Source organism: Salvelinus alpinus, chromosome 14 (genome assembly GCF_045679555.1).
Source record: "Salvelinus alpinus chromosome 14, SLU_Salpinus.1, whole genome shotgun sequence".
Classification (NCBI taxonomy): Eukaryota; Metazoa; Chordata; class Actinopteri; order Salmoniformes; family Salmonidae; genus Salvelinus; species Salvelinus alpinus.
Genome location: NC_092099.1, coordinates 25,298,295 through 25,317,680, shown reverse-complemented (window position 1 = coordinate 25,317,680; position 19,386 = coordinate 25,298,295). Strand labels below are relative to the sequence as shown.

Genomic DNA, 19,386 nt, shown 5'->3' with positions numbered 1-19,386 from the left:
TAGCCTCCAAGTTTCTATGGTGGGATTTTGGCTATAGGCTACTATGAAGCAAGGCGAGACATGCCTCATATGAAGTAAAACATCCAGGTTTCAAACAATTAATGAACAGGAAAAATATAGCGATGATAATGATAGGCCTAACCATCTCTGGTAGATGGAAAGGCTTTCCCAAGAACCTCAATTAAATATTAAATGTCTACCTGGCAGAATGATAATATCATAATTTACATCAATCCCGTGGCCATTTGTCTTGCAAACTCCATCTCATGCTACAGAAACACTGATAACCAAACAACAGTGCTAGGTGCCTGCACACTTAAATTAAAGGGTAATAACTACACAAAAAAATCTAAAATTCTTAGATTTTTCCCAGACGTCAAAAGTGGTCTCCTGATGTGGTTTAAACATTGTTATGAACTTAGAACACCCAATTTGTTGTTTTTCTATAAAAAAAATCTGAAACCTACTAATTTCTGCTAATTTCTGACTCAGTTGACAGCCTAATTTATCTTTTTCAATAGTAGGCCTACTATTAGCCTACTAGCACAGTACAGCTTGGGTTGGCCTGGCTGTGAAAGACCAATATGGGATTTATAATTTTAAATCATTCAGAGTGTATGTCACTGTTTCTCATTAAATTTTTCACACAGGGCACCTTTCCATCGCCGGGCAGGCCATTTGGGAAGTTTTTGGCAAAATTAGAGTATATCCACTTCTCCAGGCAACACTCCACCACTGGTATTAGACACACACACCACACTGTGGAAATAAATACTGGATGGATATGGGGTTTGAGTGGAACTTCAGTGATCTTAATGTAAGATGGGAACAAAATGCCAATCTCCATTCATCCCTCCTTCCCTATCTGTATCCTCCACCTCTCCCATTCTCTCTTCTTCCCTCATTCTCCATCTCCCTCTCAATCTGCCTTTCCCTCTCTCTACCTCCCGCTCTCCCTCTCTCCCTCCATTTATGCCTCTTCTCCCTTTCCTCAAACAAGCTATAGATTTACATTTTCTTTTGGGTATTGGCATTACATGTTCAGTGTATGAATGGAGACGCTTGTCACAAGGACACACACATAAGAACACACACCTCTCACTGCTGTGCTAATGAGGGTGTTATTTGCTAGGCAGGACACTTCTTCAGTGGGGAACATCTGCAGCTGACAAAGGCAACAAGCCGTGGCACCAGACTTAATGGCTAAACATGAACAAACAGAAGGCTTCTCTCTCACATTCATTAGTACTGAATAGAATGAATCCCAGCTTCTTTTTGTTGTCGTATTCTGCATGATATTGTAAACCCATTCACCTACACCTACACCCACCCGCACACACACACACACACACACACACACACACACACACACACACACACACACACACACACACACACACACACACACAAATGAGATCAGCTAAAGAAGCAATTTTGGTTGCCGTGTCGGGGGTTAACCCTAACAGGGCCAGACAGACAGATGTCTCACTCTGCTGGCTTCAGAAGGTAAGTTAAAGCAAACAAGGCATGTAATGTGATTTAGATATAATGCTTCCAGGTCAGGGGTCAGGGATAGACTGCTGGGCAGTGGGAGAGCAGCTGACAGGCGTGTAACTAACCATGACGGATAGGAATTCAATGGACTGCCTACCTAGACACACTGACAGATTGTGTGTGTGTGTGTGTGTGTGTGTGTGTGTGTGTGTGTGTGTGTGTGTGTGTGTGTGTGTGTGTGTGTGTGTGTGTGTGTGTGTGTGTGTGTGTGTGTGTGTGTGTGAGTGTGCGTGCGTGCGTGCGTGTGTCTGCGTGTGCATGTCTGTGTGTGCATGTCTGTGCCTGCAAGCCTCGTCAAATCAAAGTTTATTAAAAGTTTATTTGTCGCATACAAAAAATTAGCAGATGTTAAAGCAGGTGCAGGGAAATGCTTGTTGCAAATATTGTAAGAAATAACACAAAACAAGCTAAATGTGCCCGTGTGTGTGTGTGTGTGAGTGTCTGTTCTTCCATTCATTCTAGGATCAACTCTACCTACTACCCAGGTCAAATCACAACTCAACAATGGATTGACGGATGAGAAAAAGACGAGGTGTAATTCTATGGGATTATGATGATGACAGAACTATAGGAGTTTGTATTTTACATTTTGTGGTCGTACATTGAGGTTCGTGGTTGCAAGTACGATTTGCAAAAGTGTAATTTAATTTCGGGAGCTTGTATCATGATGTGTGAAAGATTTAACAACAGTCGCAAACTTGTAACTTGACATTTGAATATATTCAATTAGTATAATTTATTTTCAGAATCTTTACAAGTATGAATATTCTGCTGTTAATCAAAAATACACTTGCATATTTTGAATCAGCATGCACTCGGAGTTCTATCACTGTTGTCACGTTAGTAAGAGATTTTTTAAACTTTTGTAGGTTTGTAGACAGAGATTTGCGCGTACAATTATGTTTTGCGCTCTGGGGGCAGGACCTTTAACTCCTGACCAATCAGTTCCCTCTGTCAAAACCACAGCCGCCTAACGATTGACTGGATTGTTCCATCAATCACATCTCAGGAAGTAGTTACCCACATTAGCAAGAGAGGACGACATTAGCAAGAGAGGACGAGGTAAATAAAACCAAAACAATCTACTTGAAAGTAACATCTCTTTTATGTGCGTTCATAGATTTGTTTTGTAAAAAGGCATGACAGTAGTTTGCTTATCATGTGAAATATAGTGGTACATTTCAGACGAACTCCAGACCAACTATTAACTTGACAGCTGCTATTTCGTTAGCTAGCTGACCTCTGACATTCATCCTAGCTTTACTATCAACTGGCTGGCTTTATCAGGCAGCTTTAGATGGAAGGGGAAAACAAATATATTTGCCAGTTAACCTACTGATTGATAAACTTGATTATGAATGCCATTAGCTAGCTACATAACTAGCTAAATTGAAACTGCTGGGGGAAAGCTAGCTAGCCTACTCCCACCATCATCACTGCAGTGTAGCTAATGTTAGCTAGGTTTCTATATATTTGCTTGCCATATTTTAAAGACTAGTTACTGACTTTTCAACACTTGTCAAACTACTTCATTCCACTGCCTGTTTATTGATTCATTGGTGACTGAAAAAGTTGGCAAGAAAAATGGCCCTAATAATTTCACTGCAAATAGACAGTTAGGCTGGTTGGGTATCATTTGGCTAATGTGCACATTTACAGTACCTTCAGAACGTATTCAGACACCTTGACTTTTTCCACATTTTATTACGTTACAGCCTTATTCTAAATGTATATAAAAAAAAACTCAGCAATCTACACACAATACCCCGTGATGACAAAGCAAAAACAGGTTCAGAAATGTTTGCCAATTTATATATATATATATTTTTTTAAATACATTACTTACATAAGTATTCAGACCCTTTGCTATGACACAAAGTCAAAGGGTCTGAATACTTTCTGAATGCACTGTACATTAGTGTTTAATTAGCCTACTTAACCAAGTTACTAGGCTTATTGTTTTTCATGTTTTTGTTGTTATTGCATTTCAAGTGGAGAGGGAAGTAAGAGCAGCATGCTGCCAGACCATCACAGGACCATAGAGGTATTACAGTCCATGCTTATCAACTGGATATTGTATTTGAATTGCCCATTTATAACAAAATGGTCAGATTGTTCAGTAAATGCTAACACGGCTTTGGTGGTGAAACATACATACTATATTTATTGTCATCTACCTATCAGGCCACTGCATGCTGTGACAAGCTGTGGCTTGGATGGTGACACACATGTGCTTCAAGCTGCCTGCCTGAATACTGGGGCCTTCAGTGGTACCTTCCCTTTGATTACAACAAGAGTCTCCTTAGCTCTGTCTCCTAGCCATTTAACATGTAGTGTATGTAACCACTCAAATTCATAAACTGCTACAAACACAAGAACTGACTTATATTCACTTATCCCTGGCTGCCTTTAGACAGGCAGCCCAATTCTAATATTTTTTCCACTAATTGGTCTTTTGACAAATCAAATCAGATCTTTTCACATCAGCTCTTTTTCAGAGCTGACCTGATTGGTCAAAAGACCAATTAGTGGAAAAAAAGAGCAGACTTGAGCTGTCTGTCTAAACTCAGCCTATTTGTCCTATTCTTCAGTCTTGTCTGGGATATATATTTTAGTTGGCACACCTATGTGATGTCCTTTATACATGAATAGGAATGTATTCATTGATTTTAGCCCTTACGAATCATAAGTATTGTCTTGATGGATAAAGTCAGATGTTTAAGTTACCATAGTAGTTAGTAAAAATGAGAACAGGCTAAGAAACAGTTATTGTAGTTTATGCAAAACTGTATTGAATTTGGTGGTCATCCCCCAAATTTGACCATTTAAAGCCTTGATAGTTGCATCTTTCCTCAGGGAACCATCGATAGCTGGCAACAGGGTTGCAGGTTTTTTGATGTGCTGCTCTAGAGTTCCATGGCCCAGCAGACTCAGCTGGGAACAGAGGGATGGACACGTTAGTTTTTATACAAGTCTGGGAGACTTTTACAGGGAGAAGGTCGCATGAGTTTTGGAGTGAGTACAGTGAATGGAGCGGCAGGTAGGCTAGTGGTTAGAGCGTTGGACTAGTAACCGAAAGGTTGCAAGATCGAATCCCCGAGCTGACAAGGTAAAAATCTATCGTTCTGCCCCTGAACAAGGCAGTTAACCCACTGTTCCTAGGCTGTCATTGAAAATAAGAATATGTTATTAAAACTTCTTAGGGCTGCAATCCCACTAACGGGATCGATATGACAACAGCCAGTGAAAGTGCAGGGTGCCAATTTCAAACAACAGAAATCTCATAATTAAAATTCCTCAAACATACAAGTATCTTATACCGTTTTAAAGGTAATCTTGTTGTTAATCCTACCACAGTGTCCGATTTCAAAAAGGCTTTACAGCGAAAACACCACAAACGATTATGTTAGGTCACCGCCAAATCACAGAAAACACAGCCATTTTTACAGCCAAAGACAGGAGTCACAAAAAGCAGAATTAGAGAAAAAATTAATCTCTAACCTTTGATGATCTTCATCAGATGACACTCATAGGACTTCATGTTACACAATACATGTATGTTTTGTTCGGTAAAGTTCATATTTATATAAAAAAATCTCAGTATACATTGGCGTGTTATGTTCAGTAGTTCCAAAAACATCCGGTGATTTTGCAGAGAGCCACATCAATTTCCAGAAATACTCATAATAAACGTTGATCAAAGATCAAGTGTTATACATGGAATTTTAGATCCACTTCTCCTTAATGCAACCGTTGTGTCAGATTTCAAAAAAGCTTTACGGAAAAAGCAAACCATGCAATAATCTGAGGTCGGCGCTCAGAGCCCAATCAAGCCATACAGCTACCCGCCATATTGTGCAGTCAACAGAAGTCAAAAATAACATGATAAATATTCACTTACCTTTGATGATCTTCATCAGAATGCACTCCCAGGAATCCCAGTTCCACAATAAATGTTTGATTTGTTCGGTAATGTCCATCATTTATGTCCAAATAGCTACTTTTGTTAGCGCGTTTGGTAAACAAATCCAAAGTCATGAAGCACATTCACTAAAAGCAAACGAAATGTCAAAAAGTTCTGTAACAGTCAGTAGAAACATGTCAAACGATGTATTGAATCAATCTTTAGGATGTTTTTAACATAAATCTTCAATAATGTTCCAACCGGAGAATTCCTTTGTCTTCAGAAATGCGATAGAACAGAGCTCGCTCTCACATGAACGCGCATGGTCAGCGCATGTTCAGGTCATGGTAGACCTTACTCATTCCCCTCTCCTTCGGCCCCACTTCACAGTAGAAGCATCAGACAAGGTTCTAAAGACTGTTGACATCTAGTGGAAGCCGTAGGAAGTGCAAAATGACCCATATCCCACTGTGTATTCGATAGGCGATGAGTTGAAAACCTACAAACCTCAGATTTCCCACTTCCTGGTTGGATTTTTTCTCAGGTTTTTGCCTGCCATATGAGTTCTGTTATACTCACAGACATCATTCAAACAGTTTTAGAAACTTCAGAGTGTTTTCTATCCAAATAGACTAATAATATGCATATATTAGCAACTGGGACTGAGGAGCAGGCAGTTTACTCTGGGCACCTCTGTGCACCTTTTCATCCAAGCTACTCAATACTGCCCCTGCAGCCATAAGAAGTTTTAACTGACTTGCCAAGTTAAATAAAGGTTAAAAACAAATCCAACCAGTGGCCCTGGATATAATGCTATATGTCATCACACAGACAGACAGCCATAGTGAAGAGTTACATATAATGAATAAAGTATATTACAACCAGTGGAGGTTACTTGTCTGTGCTCTGGAGAGTATTTGGTCTGAAGGCTCTCGAGGTCCTTTGAATATTCTGTCTTTAGCACCTGGAAAGAGATGGATAGGGTTATTCGGTTGTCCTCATAGGAGAACCCTTTATGGTTCCAGGTAGTACCCTTTTTGGTTCCAAGTGGAACCCAAAACCCAAAAGGTTTCTACCTGGAACCAAAAGGGTCATCCTATGGGGACAGCTGAAGAACCCTTTTAAGTTCTAGATAGCACCTTTCTTTCTAAGAGTGTACTGAACGAGAGAGAGAGAGGAAGAGAGTAACATTTACATTGTTGACTATAAGGGTGCCTTCCAATCGGACAAATGAATGCCTTACTTTGTGTTACAAGTTGTATCTTCATGTCTGTAACTTTGCTGTCTCTCCCTCTAACCCCTAAGCCCTCACACCTGACCTCCCATTGGCCAAGGGCCTCTGGTAAAACCCTCTAATCAGTCTCTCTTAAAGGGAGTTACTCCATGAGTAGACATGTTTATGGTGCATAGGGCTTCTCCACTCTGCATATGAGTGGAGTATTAGCTGTGTACATATACACTGCTCAAAAAAATAAAGGGAACACTTAAACAACACAATGTAACTCCAAGTCAATCACACTTCTGTGAAATCAAACTGTCCACTTAGGAAGCAACACTGATTGACAATAAATTTCACATGCTGTTGTGCAAATGGAATAGACAAAAGGTGGAAATTATAGGCAATTAGCAAGACACCCCCAAAAAAGGAGTGATTCTGCAGGTGGTGACCACAGACCACTTCTCAGTTCCTATGCTTCCTGGCTGATGTTTTGGTCACTTTTGAATGCTGGCGGTGCTCTCACTCTAGTGGTAGCATGAGACGGAGTCTACAACCCACACAAGTGGCTCAGGTAGTGCAGTTCATCCAGGATGGCACATCAATGCGAGCTGTGGCAAAAAGGTTTGCTGTGTCTGTCAGCGTAGTGTCCAGAGCATGGAGGCGCTACCAGGAGACAGGCCAGTACATCAGGAGACGTGGAGGAGGCCGTAGGAGGGCAACAACCCAGCAGCAGGACCGCTACCTCCGCCTTTGTGCAAGGAGGTGCACTGCCAGAGCCCTGCAAAATGACCTCCAGCAGGCCACAAATGTGCATGTGTCTGCTCAAACGGTCAGAAACAGACTCCATGAGGGTGGTATGAGGGCCCGACGTCCACAGGTGGGGGTTGTGCTTACAGCCCAGCACCGTGCAGGACGTTTGGCATTTGCCAGAGAACACCAAGATTGGCAAATTCGCCACTGGCGCCCTGTGCTCTTCACAGATGAAAGCAGGTTCACACTGAGCACATGAGCACATGTGACAGACGTGACAGAGTCTGGAGATGCCGTGGAGAATGTTCTGCTGCCTGCAACATCCTCCAGCATGACCGGTTTGGCGGTGGGTCAGTCATGGTGTGGGGTGGCATTTCTTTGTGGGGCCGCACAGCCCTCCATGTGCTCGCCAGAGGTAGCCTGACTGCCATTAGGTACCGAGATGAGATCCTCAGACCCCTTGTGAGACCATATGCTGACACATGCACATTTGTGGCCTGCTGGAGGTCATTTTGCAGGGCTCTGGCAGTGCACCTCCTTGCACAAAGGCGGAGGTAGCGGTCCTGCTGCTGGGTTGTTGCCCTCCTACGGCCTCCTCCACATCTCCTGATGTACTGGCCTGTCTCCTGGTAGCGCCTCCATGCTCTGGACACTACGCTGACAGACACAGCAAACCTTTTTGCCACAGCTCGCATTGATGTGCCATCCTGGATGAACTGCACTACCTGAGCCACTTGTGTGGGTTGTAGACTCTGTCTCATGCTACCACTAGAGTGAGAGCACCGCCAGTATTCAAAAGTGACCAAAACATCAGCCAGGAAGCATAGGAATTGAGAAGTGGTCTGTGGTCACCACCTGCAGAATCACTCCTTTTTTGGGGGTGTCTTGCTAATTGCCTAGAATTTCCACCTTTTGTCTATTCCATTTGCACAACAGCATGTGAAATTTATTGTCAATCAGTGTTGCTTCCTAAGTGGACAGTTTGATTTCATAGAAGTGTGATTGACTTGGAGTTACATTGTGTTGTTTAAGTGTTCCCTTTATTTTTTTGAGCAGTGTATATATACAGGTGAAGTCGGAAGTTTACATACACTTAGGTTGGAGTCATTAAAACTCGTTTTTCAACCACTCCACAAATTTCTTGTTAACAAACTAGAGTTTTGGCAAGTCGGTTAGGACATCTACTTTGTGCATGAGACAAGTAATCTTTCCAACAATTGTTTACAGACATATTATTTCACTTATAATTCACTGTATCACAATTCCAGTGGGTCAGAAGTTTACATACCCTAAGTTGACTGTGCCTTTAAACAGCTTGGAAAATTTCAGAAAATTATGTCATGGCTTTAGAAGCTTCTGATAGGCTAATTGACATCATTTGAGTCAATTGGAGGTGTACCTGTGGATGTATTTCAAGGCCTACCTTCAAACCCAGTGCCTCTTTGCTTGACATCATGGTTAAATCAAAAGAAATTAGCCAAGATCTCAGAAAAATAATTGTAGACATCCACAAGTCTGGTTCATCCTTGGGAGCAATTTACAAATGCCTGAAGGTACCACGTTCATCTGTACAAACAATAGTACGCAAGTACAAACACCATGGGACCACGTAGCCGTCATACCGCTCAGGAAGGAGACGCGTTCTGTCTCCTAGAGATGAACGTACTTTGGTGCGAAAAGTGCAAATCAATCCCAGAACAACAGCAAAGGACCTTGTGAAGATGCTGGAGGAAACAGGTACAAAAGTATCTATATCCACAGTAAAACGAGTCCTATATCGACGTAACCTGAAAGGCCGCTCAGCAAGGAAGAAGCCACTGCTCCAAAACTGCCATAAAAAAGCCAAACTACTTTTTGGAGAAATGTCGTATGGTTTGATGAAACAAAAATAGAACTGTTTGGCCATAATGACCATCATTATGTTTGGAGGAAAAAGGGGGAGGCTTGCAAGCCGAAGAACACCATCCCAACCATGAAGCAAGGGGGTGGCAGCATCATGTTGTGGGGGTGCTTTGCTGCAGGAGGGACTCGTGCACTTCACAAAATAGATGGCTTCATGAGAAAGGACAATTATATGGATATATTGAAGCAACATCTCAAGACGTCAGTCAGGAAGTTAAAGCTTGGTCGCTAATGGGTCTTCCAAATGGACAATGACCCAAAGCATACTTCCAAAGTTGTGGCAAAATGGCTTCAAGACAACAAAGTCAAGGTATTGGAGTGGCCATCACAAAGTCCTGACCTCAATCCTGTAGAAAAGTTGTGGGCAGAACTGAAAAAGCGTGTGCGAGCAAGGAGGCCTACAAACCTGACTCCGTTACACCAGCTCTGTTAGGAGGAATGGGCTAAAATGGAAGGCTACCTGAAACGATTGACCCAAGTTAAACAATTTAAAGGCAATGCTACCAAATACTAATTGAGTGTATGTAAACTTCTGACCCACAGGGAATGTGATGAAAGAAATAAAAGCTGAAATAACTCATTCTCAGCACTATTATTCTGACATTTCACATTCTTAAAATAAAGTGTTGATCCTAACTGACCTAAAACAGGGACTTTTTACTAGGATTAAATGTCAGGAATTGTGAAAAACTAAGTTTAAATGTATTTGGCTAAGGTGTATGTAAACTGCCGACTTCAACAGTATATATATATATAATTACTATTATTTTTTATATGTATGCATAACTTACTGACACTGACATGGAGTGCTCCATGTTCCTGCTGTTAGCAGGCCTCAAGCTGAATGCAGGGAAATGTTCTACCATGGAGTATGTTTGTATCCATCTCCACCAGGCTCATCATATGACAAACCTCCATAGATTAACTAAAGAAAATGGTAACTGTATTGAGTCAATTAAAGTCATGCCAGCCATAGGTTCTTTACACAGGAGTGAACAGGTTTTTGTTCCAGCACTTCACTAACACCTCATTCAACTATTTGTGGTCTAAATTGAACAAATAAATTGCACACAGTTCAGTACCCTGGGACAGAAATCACCCACGTCTATTATTGAATGAGCATGATAGAGAACTCTGCATGATAGAGAATAACATGTGTGGATCTATTTCTATCTCCAAGAACAAGATGATGGCTGGGAGGTTCCCAACTTCTTTACATCTGTCTGGGTGTTGGGGATGTGCTTCAACCTGAGGAATAGAGCAAAGAGGGGGAAGAAATTAACCTCAATGCTCAAATTTCAGTGCTGGTTCAAGTTGCTCAGAACAACAACTACCTTTAATGTGCCATCATTTTGTAAACAGTTTTACATATTCATAAGCTTAATCAAGTTGTCACCATTTTACTTTGAACTAGTTTATCTATTTGCAGTGAAATTGGGATGGGTAATTGTCTTGCTGCCTGATAAAGCTAGCCAGTTGATAGTAAAGCTAGGACGAATGTCAGAGGTCAGCTAGCTAACAAAATAGCGGCTGTCAATTTAATGGCTGGTTTGTCAAAAATGGTTTGTCTAAAATGTACCATTATATTTCACATGATAAGCAAACTACTGTCATGCTTTTTCACAAGAAAATCGATGGACATATAAGAGACCATTTGTTTTATTTACCTCATCCTCTCTTGCTCATGTAGGTAGCTACTTCCTGAGATTTGATTGATGGAACAATCATTATAATCCCATATATTGCACTGTTCTCTAGTTTGATTTGATTTCAAGCAGGAATCTTCAGGCCGTGGGCAACCCTATGCCGCCCTAATTCTTGTGTAGTGTTTTCACTTTGAACTCAAGTACTACACGACCTGCGGATTCCTACTGTAAAAGCTTAGGGATCAATCACATAGAGGGTTTGTAACGTAGACACTGGGAGTCGAGAAGCAGGAGCAGGTGGTAAGTTTAATATTTTAAAAAAATAACATGGAACAATACAGCGTAGGAGCAGCATCTAGACATGAACAACAGAAACAATACAGCCTGGGGAAGGAAACTAAGGGAGTGCCAGATAAAGGGGAGATAATGGAGTCCAGGTGTGCTTAATGATGAAGCGCAGGTGCACCATCTTCACTCCTTGAAGGGCTGATATGGTAGCCAAGGAAGGAGACAGCCTCCTGATGAAACTGGCACTTCTCAGCATTGGCAAACAGTTGGTTAGCCAGGAGGCGTTCCAGGACTACTCGGACATGAGCGATGTGATCCTCCAAGGTAGCCGAGTAGACCAGGATGTCATCGATATACACTACCACCTGGCGTCCGAGCATGTCCCCGAATACTTCGATGACGAATGCCTGGAACACTGACGGAGCATTGGCTAAGCCAAATGGCATCACCAAGTACTCGTAGTGACCAGACATCGTGCTAAAAGCTGTCTTCCATTCATCTCCCTCCCGGAAGCGGATGAGATTGAATACACTCCGCAGGTCCAACTTGGTAAAAAACAGGGCCCGGAGGAGCTGTTCGATGGCTGCCGGCACCAACGGGAGAAGGTAACGGTACTTGGTGGTGATTTCATTGAGTCCTCTGTAATTAATACATGGGCATAACCCTCCATCGTTCTTGTCCATGAAGAAGAAGCCTGCAGATGCAGGAGAAGTGGACGTGCGGATGAAACCTTGTTGGAGCGCCTCATGCATGTACTCCTCCATGGCCTGGGTTTCAGCCACCGACAGAGGGTAGATGCGTCTGCGCGGGAGCGCATAGCCTGCAAGCTGGTTGATGGCACAGTCCCAGGGGCAATGAGGAGGGAGACGGGCGGCGCGGGTTTTGGAAAATACCTCCCGCAGGTCCTGGTATACCCCCGGGATGTTGGGCTGAAGGGCAACCACAGGACTCTCAACCGACGTGGAACCACAGGGGACGGGGAAGCAGGTCCTCCGGCATTCGGGAAGCCCATTCTGTGATTTTCATCCTCGACCATGAGATGGTGGGGCTGTGGCGTTGAAACCAAGGGAGGCCAAGGTGATGAATAAGGGGATGTTCTCCTGATGGATGGACTCCACGGTGAGGGTGAGTAGTTTGATGATGTGTTTGATGGTCCCGGAACCTAATGGCCGATTATCGACAGCTTGAACCGGGAAAGGAGAGGAGAGCGGGTATGAGGTGATGTTAAGAGAGGAGGCGAGGGTCTGTTCAATAAAGTTCCCCGCGGCACCGTAATCCACTAATGCTGTAGAAAGTACATGAGGGACAGTCAACTAGTGTGATCAACACCAAAAAGGGTTTGTTAGAAAGTGATGAAGAGGGGATGCTCACACCTGCACCAGGAGGTGGAAGATCACATGACCGTCCCTCTGCTCTCGTGGATCCTGAGTTGGGACGTGTCGGATAGAGCTGGTGCCCTCCTTGACCACAATAGAGATAGAGCCCCAGCTGTCATCATCTGCGTCGCTCCACCGCTGGGAGGCATGTGACCCCTACCTCCATGGGTTCAGGCTCCGATCCAAAGTGTTCACTGAGGGGGGGAGAAAAGCGATGAGAGTGCCGACGCACTAGTAAACCGGCGACGTCAAACGCCGGAGGGGAGGAGTGGGAGTAGACGTGACAGGGTTCTTGGATTGGCAGAGATAACTGACAGATTTCAAGTGATGTTGGTCTTATGAAAAGATAGCACCTGTTGAGATACTGTGCTGTAGTTTATGTTTTACAACGTGGTACCAGACAGGCAGACAGACAGCACACATATGCACACACCCTTACAACAAAAACACATGAAAAAATGTAGTGAAAAGAACACATGAAAAAACACGTGGTTTTTGGACACCTGTTAACACACGTGTGTACAAATCACGTGAAAAATTGAAAATGTAAAAAATAATACTGACATTAAAAACATTCACATAAATGGTTATCGGACACATGTTAAGTATCACGTGAATTTTTCACATGACTCAGATGTGGTTTCTCAACATTTCACATGTTTTTGTAACTAGCAGAATTAGAACCCGGGTCCCCCCTAGAGGACCAACACTAATTTTAAAGTCGCAGTCAGGGCTACCTGATCACGTGACCATAAGCAATCATAATTGACTCATGTCCACTACACTTTTCTGATCAGGTGATCAGGTAGCCCTGACTGGGACTTTAAAATTAGTCCTCTTGGGGGACCCAGGTTCCCCCACAAGAAAGGCCAATGGCTTGACCAAGAGGACCAACACTTATTTTAAAGTCACAGTCGGAGCTACCTGATCACGTGACCATAAGCAACCATAATCAGCTCATGTCCACTACACTTTCACATGTGTATTTTCACATTTTAATGTCAACTAGGGCTGTCAAATTATTTAAACAAATTAATTGAGTTTATGGCAGGATTTGTTATGATAAATCACAACTAATCGCAACTTCATAATTTGCTCAAATTGAGCTGTAATTTATGATTTTTTATACAAAAAGCATTACAAGAATATTGGCATCTTGATTTTGTCCAAGGTAACGGTTAGCAAAATCAGGTAAATGTATGAACACTTTCTTTTACCTCAAAGTCAACTTTTGATATCATGTTGTTTTTAGGTGTATAGATTATGTATTTCACTTTCAGGCAATGCAAAAAAAAATGAAAGTTAACTTGAGTTAACTGATTAGCTCCGACAGCGCTAATTGTAACATGTTATACAAAATAAATAAGGAGACACAGAGTGCTAGCTTCTCTGTTCTTTTCACTGGGCATCTTCCAACGGTCAATGACCAACATATAAAGAAGAGAGAAGTGCATCTGCAGCAGTAACACTCTGAATGGATGGCTCAGAAAAATACATTATTATTTATAATGCACTTTAATTATTATACTCAGGCTAAGTTACTTTTTGACAGAATGGCATTACAGAATGAGTTATTTCATATGTGGAAACATTGCTACTGCAACATGCTAACACCACCTGTTCACATGTGAGGAGAATAACACTATTTCTACACCACATGTAAGCTTGCAATGCCACATGTGAAAGTTAGTTTATTTTACAGTACCAGTCAAAAGCTTGGACACACCTACTCACACCTTTCTTTATTTTTTACTATTTTCTACATCGTAGAATAATAGTGAAGACATCAAAACTATGAAATAACACATGGAATCACGTAGTAACCAAAAAAGTGTTAAAAAATCTAAATGTATTTTATATTTCAGATTCTTCAAAGAAGCCACCCTTTGCCTTGATGACAGCTTTGCACACACTTGGCATTCTCTCAACCAGCTTCATGAGGTAGTCACCTGGAAGGCATTTCAATTAACAGGTGTGCCTTGTTAATTTGTGGAATGTCTTTCCTTTCAGTTGTGTTGTGACAAGGTAGGGGTGGTATACAGAAGATAGCCCTATTTGGTAAAATAGGCAAGAACAGCTCAAATAAGCAAAGAGAAATTACAGTCCATCATTACTTTAAGACATGAAGCTCAGTCACTGCGGAACATTTCAAGAACTTTGAACATTTCTTCAAGTGCAGTCACAAAAACCATCAAGCGCTATGGTGAAACTGCCTCTCATGAGGACCGCCACAGGAAAAGAAGACCCAGAGGTACCTCTGCTGCAGAGGATAAGTTCATTAAAATAACTGCACCTCAGATTGCAGCCCAAATAAATGCTTCACAGAGTTCAATTTACAGACACATCTCAACATCAACTGTTCAGAGGAGACTGTGAATCAGGCCTTTATGGTCGAATTGCTGCAAAGACACCACTACTAAAGGACACCAATAAGAAGAGACTTGCTTGGGCTAAGAAATACAAGCAATAGACTTTAGACCATTGGAAATCTGTCCTTTGGTCTGATGAGTCCAAATTTGAAATTTTTGGTTCCAACTGGATTGTCTTTGTGAGACGCAGAATAGGTGAATGGATGATCTCTGAATGTGTGGTTGCCACCGTGAAGCATGGGGGAGGAGGTGTTATGGTGTGGAGGTGCTTTGCTGGTGACACTGTCAGCGATTTATTTAGAATTCAAGGCACACTTAACCAGCATGGCTACCACAACATTCTGCAGCGAAATGCCATCCCATCTGATTTGTGCTTAGTGGGACTATCAATTGTTTTTCAACAGGACAATGACCCAAAACACACCTCCAGGTTGTGTAAGGGCTATTTGACCAAGGAGAGGGGGAGGAGTGCTGCATCAGATGACCTGGCCTCCACAATCACCTGACCTCAACCCAATTGAGATGGTTTGGGATGAGTTGGACTGCAAAGTGAAGGAAAAGCAGCCAACAAGTGCTCAGCATATGTGGGAACTCCTTCAAGACTGTTGGAAAAGCATTCCTCATGAAGCTGGTTGAGAGAATGCCAAGGGTGTGCAAAGCTGTCATCAAGGCAAAGGGTGGCTACTTTGAAGAATCTAAAATATATTTTGATTTGTTTGACACTTTTTTGGTTACTACATGATTCCATATGTGCTATTTTATAGTTTTGATGTCTTCACTATTATTCTACAATGTAGAAAATAGTTTTTTAAAAATAAAGAAAAACCCTTGAATGATTAGGTGTGTACAATCTTTTGACTGGTACTGCATGTGAAACTGCAAATGTGATCTTCACATGTGATAGTTGTCAACATGTGAAAATGCAATTCCATATGTGAACGTGACATTTTCACATGAGAAAGTTTTTCACGTGAAACTGCATATCCGCTTTTTCACATGTGAATGTTTTTAACATGTGGAAACCGCAAATTTCACATGTGCAATTCACATGAGGTGAAAACATGTTTTTTTCTCACATGTGAAAAGGTGGTGTTAACATGTGAACTCTAAATTGAATACATGTGAAAATATGGTTCCACGTGTGAGTTTAAGCTCAACATGTGCAAACAGCAATTTCACATTTGAAAATGCTTTTTTCACATGTCATATTGCAAATTTGACATGTGTATTTTTTGTAAGGCATAGCCACAGTAAGCAATGATGAAAGGTGAGTTGCTAAAAGCTTAATTCTCAAGAACATACTACATAGTGGCAAGTTTCTCCTCAACCAACAACAATGGAAACCTACTTGTCTTGTTTGTCTCTCAAATCACTGTGTTGGAATGTCATGTTTTGGTTGTTTTTCCTGAAAGTTGGTTGAAAGCATATTCTGCCTTTCAGACAGAGTCAAGATACATTCTTTTTCAATTATTCATACTCTAATAAATATATCTATTGAAATCCCACCAAAATGTCAAAAACATTACTAGGCTACACTACTGGTTCACTAACTGTATGTCTCTTTCTCTGCAGCTTTCCCTTTTCCTGCAGTGGGCTAAATCAGGGTCACACAAAGTGTTTCTTGGTAGTCTTAAAAAAATCTACTTTGAAACAAAAGTATACACCTCACACACATGGTTATGGGCTTAAAAAAAGAAGACACCTGTACCATGTCAGATATAGAGTTGAAATGTATTACGTTTTGAGTTAGCATCCCAATATTACACTTTATATACATCACAGAAGACTGAAATATAACAAAACTGTTTGAAATAGAAACACAGGATTTTCATTGTTTTTAAATGTTTGTGAAGAATATGAATAACATTCCACCCATGAGGCCAAAGAGGGTGCTTTTGGTCATTGACTGCAGGAAAGGGTTAAATGAAGCAGTCTGGTAACAACCTACTCTGAGAGAAGGACAAGACAAAAGGAGACTCCATAGAGAATTCGGTTGGGGGTACAGATGGGCATGGGGGGCAGAGAGGAGCTATTCAAAGAGAGAAAGCGAAAGCGAGAGAGAGCAGAGGAGAGGGAAAGAAGACAGGAGGGAGAGGCGAGGGGTTAAAAATGCTCTGCCTATTATGCTATCACCCCTCTGTGCACCCAGAGAGAAATTAACAGGGGGAATTAGCGAAGCAATTACACATTTTAATTGGACTAATTCTTCTGGTCTTGTCACGGCTGCATCCAGAAGAACACGTTGAGGCTTCGCCTCGTACAGTATGTGTCTCTTTCTCAACAGCCAACTGTGTTATTAATTTCTCTCATTTGCATCGGCCCCCTCTTTCACCCCTCTGACACCTGAGTCACGGAGCGTGAGCTGCTGTCAGCTAATGCACAGATTATTATCCTCTCTTTCTAGAACACTCACTGTATCTCTCTCTCTCTCTCTCCATCATCCCGCACCTCCTCTTTTTCTTTCTATCTATCTCTGCCCTCTTGATGTTCCCATTGTTCGTACAGTACACAGCTCACACAGATAGGACTCAGCTGACAGGAGGGAATTATAGTAGGACGTCATTGCTGAAGAAAGGAAGATGGCAGCAGTCAACAAATGAACTCAAATTATGTGTAAGCGAGCTTGATCTTTCCAACTAATAGTCCCATCACTGACCTACCTCTTACCAAGGTTGGGCTTTTAGGTTGCTAAAAGTCCTACACTGTATAGACAATATATAAAATATGGAGATGTGTAGAATATTGATTGTTGTGTGAATTCTGTCTTAATTTTGAGTCTGTCTCAATTGGTTTAACCAATGGCTTCATTGTGCTTCTCCCAATCTCCCCACTCTACCCCTCTTCTTCCCCTCTCCCTGGTAACCGTTGCTTTGTTCACTGTGTTAAGAGGTTGGAGCGAGATACCTAATTCACATAAGATTAGCAGTATGTTGCCTGAAAAAAGCATTGGGCAATGTTTATATGGTCCCATTTCAAACAGACAATTTTCCACATTCTTGTCGGCATTCACCTTTTATATTGCCATTGCTTCTTGCAACTGAGCAAGCGACATTCAACTTTGACCCCGTTGTTGCGACCGTTGTCATGGTAACCTGACGTGAGAGCAAGCTAAATCTGACAGAAATGCCCTGCTTTCATTTCATCACATTCACAACAGTATGTTAGCAGCTTGGCATAGGGGGGAGTGGGGTAAGTTGAACAATGTTTTACATTCAGCATCACTCCGTCAAGGGAAAGGTTGTATTTTTTCTAACAAAACTATCTACATATATTTCAGGATGTTGTGTATCCCTGGAAATAATCAGAATTCATGTAAACATTACATTTTTGAAAAATATAGCTTGTGCCTCCCGGCACAACTTACCCTGGGTATGGGGTAAGTTAAGCTCCCTACATATTTCTGTACTGAATGAAATATTTCCACTACCTTTATAAAACCATGTCCATCTTTATTCCCCAAACACAATTCAACACAATCACTTTTTTGTATTTTAATCATTTTAATCATCTTTTAACACAAGCTTCACAACTAACAAACTATTTGTACTTTTTAAAAACACTTAACATAGCCCAGGCCCTGTTGTTACCTCATATCCCAGTAAAAATGCCTTGAATTACACCTGGGAAGAAAAAACTTCAATTTGCTCAACTTGCCATTGGCTCAACCAATAGCTTAACCCGTGGCCATTGGCTCAAATTACCCCAAAGCAAACATTTTGACTATATTAGCCCAAAACAGCTACAATGATGCACTTTTATGTTAGGTTTAGGACCTCATATTGAAGCTTCTAGAGACCCCAACTGATGTATAAAACAATCTTAAAATTATCTACTTTGGTTTAGATACAAGCATCATGAAACCTCTAACACAATAAATTAATTTGGTCAATAAATTAATTTGAACTTGTTGAAAATAATTTTTTGGGACTTAACTTGCTTACCATGTGGTTTCTTCCTTGACAGACTCAATTAAATGATGACCTCTTCCTAAGCATTTGAATAAATTATACATTTTGTGTATACTGTAGTCACCAAGAAACAAGGGTGGCTCAACTTACCCCCCTACTTGTAAATAATTTGTAAATAATTACATTGTACTGTGTTAATTTTCCTGTTACGGTGAATAAAATAATGGCTACAGTTAAACCCAAAACGTAGTCAGATATGTTCTGTTAATTATATGAGCTGGCTATTGCAGCTAGATAGCTAACAAGCTAACGTTAGCAACCAACCAAGTCTAGAGAAAGTGGCTTTTAGTTGCCTGGCTTGCTAGATTGACATTCAAAATACATTTTTAAACAGTTGGTTTTTTTGGTGAAAGAAATGGAGCAGGTAACATTGCCATTTGGACAAGGCTGCTTAGATGTCACGCAGACTG

At 41.4% G+C, this 19,386-nt stretch overlaps 1 protein-coding gene and 1 long non-coding RNA gene across 3 annotated transcripts in view; one reads left to right on the top strand and one right to left on the bottom strand.

The window, feature by feature from the left end:
* arhgef7a (Rho guanine nucleotide exchange factor (GEF) 7a) overlaps positions 1–19,386 on the bottom strand; it is a 182,335-nt gene that overhangs the window by 67,564 nt on the left and 95,385 nt on the right. The window contains exon 26 of one of the 2 annotated variants that reach the window (XR_011667778.1): positions 10,404–10,577. The exons of the other annotated variant lie outside the window; for it this stretch is intronic. The gene's annotated coding sequence lies outside the window, so the exon portion shown is untranslated. Of the gene's footprint in view, positions 1–10,403; positions 10,578–19,386 lie in introns of those variants that run through there. 2 annotated transcript variants of the gene reach the window in all.
* LOC139538667 (uncharacterized) lies at positions 2,566–3,929 on the top strand. The gene is made up of 2 exons (XR_011667782.1): positions 2,566–2,616; positions 3,547–3,929. It is a non-coding gene; the product is annotated as an uncharacterized lncRNA (long non-coding RNA).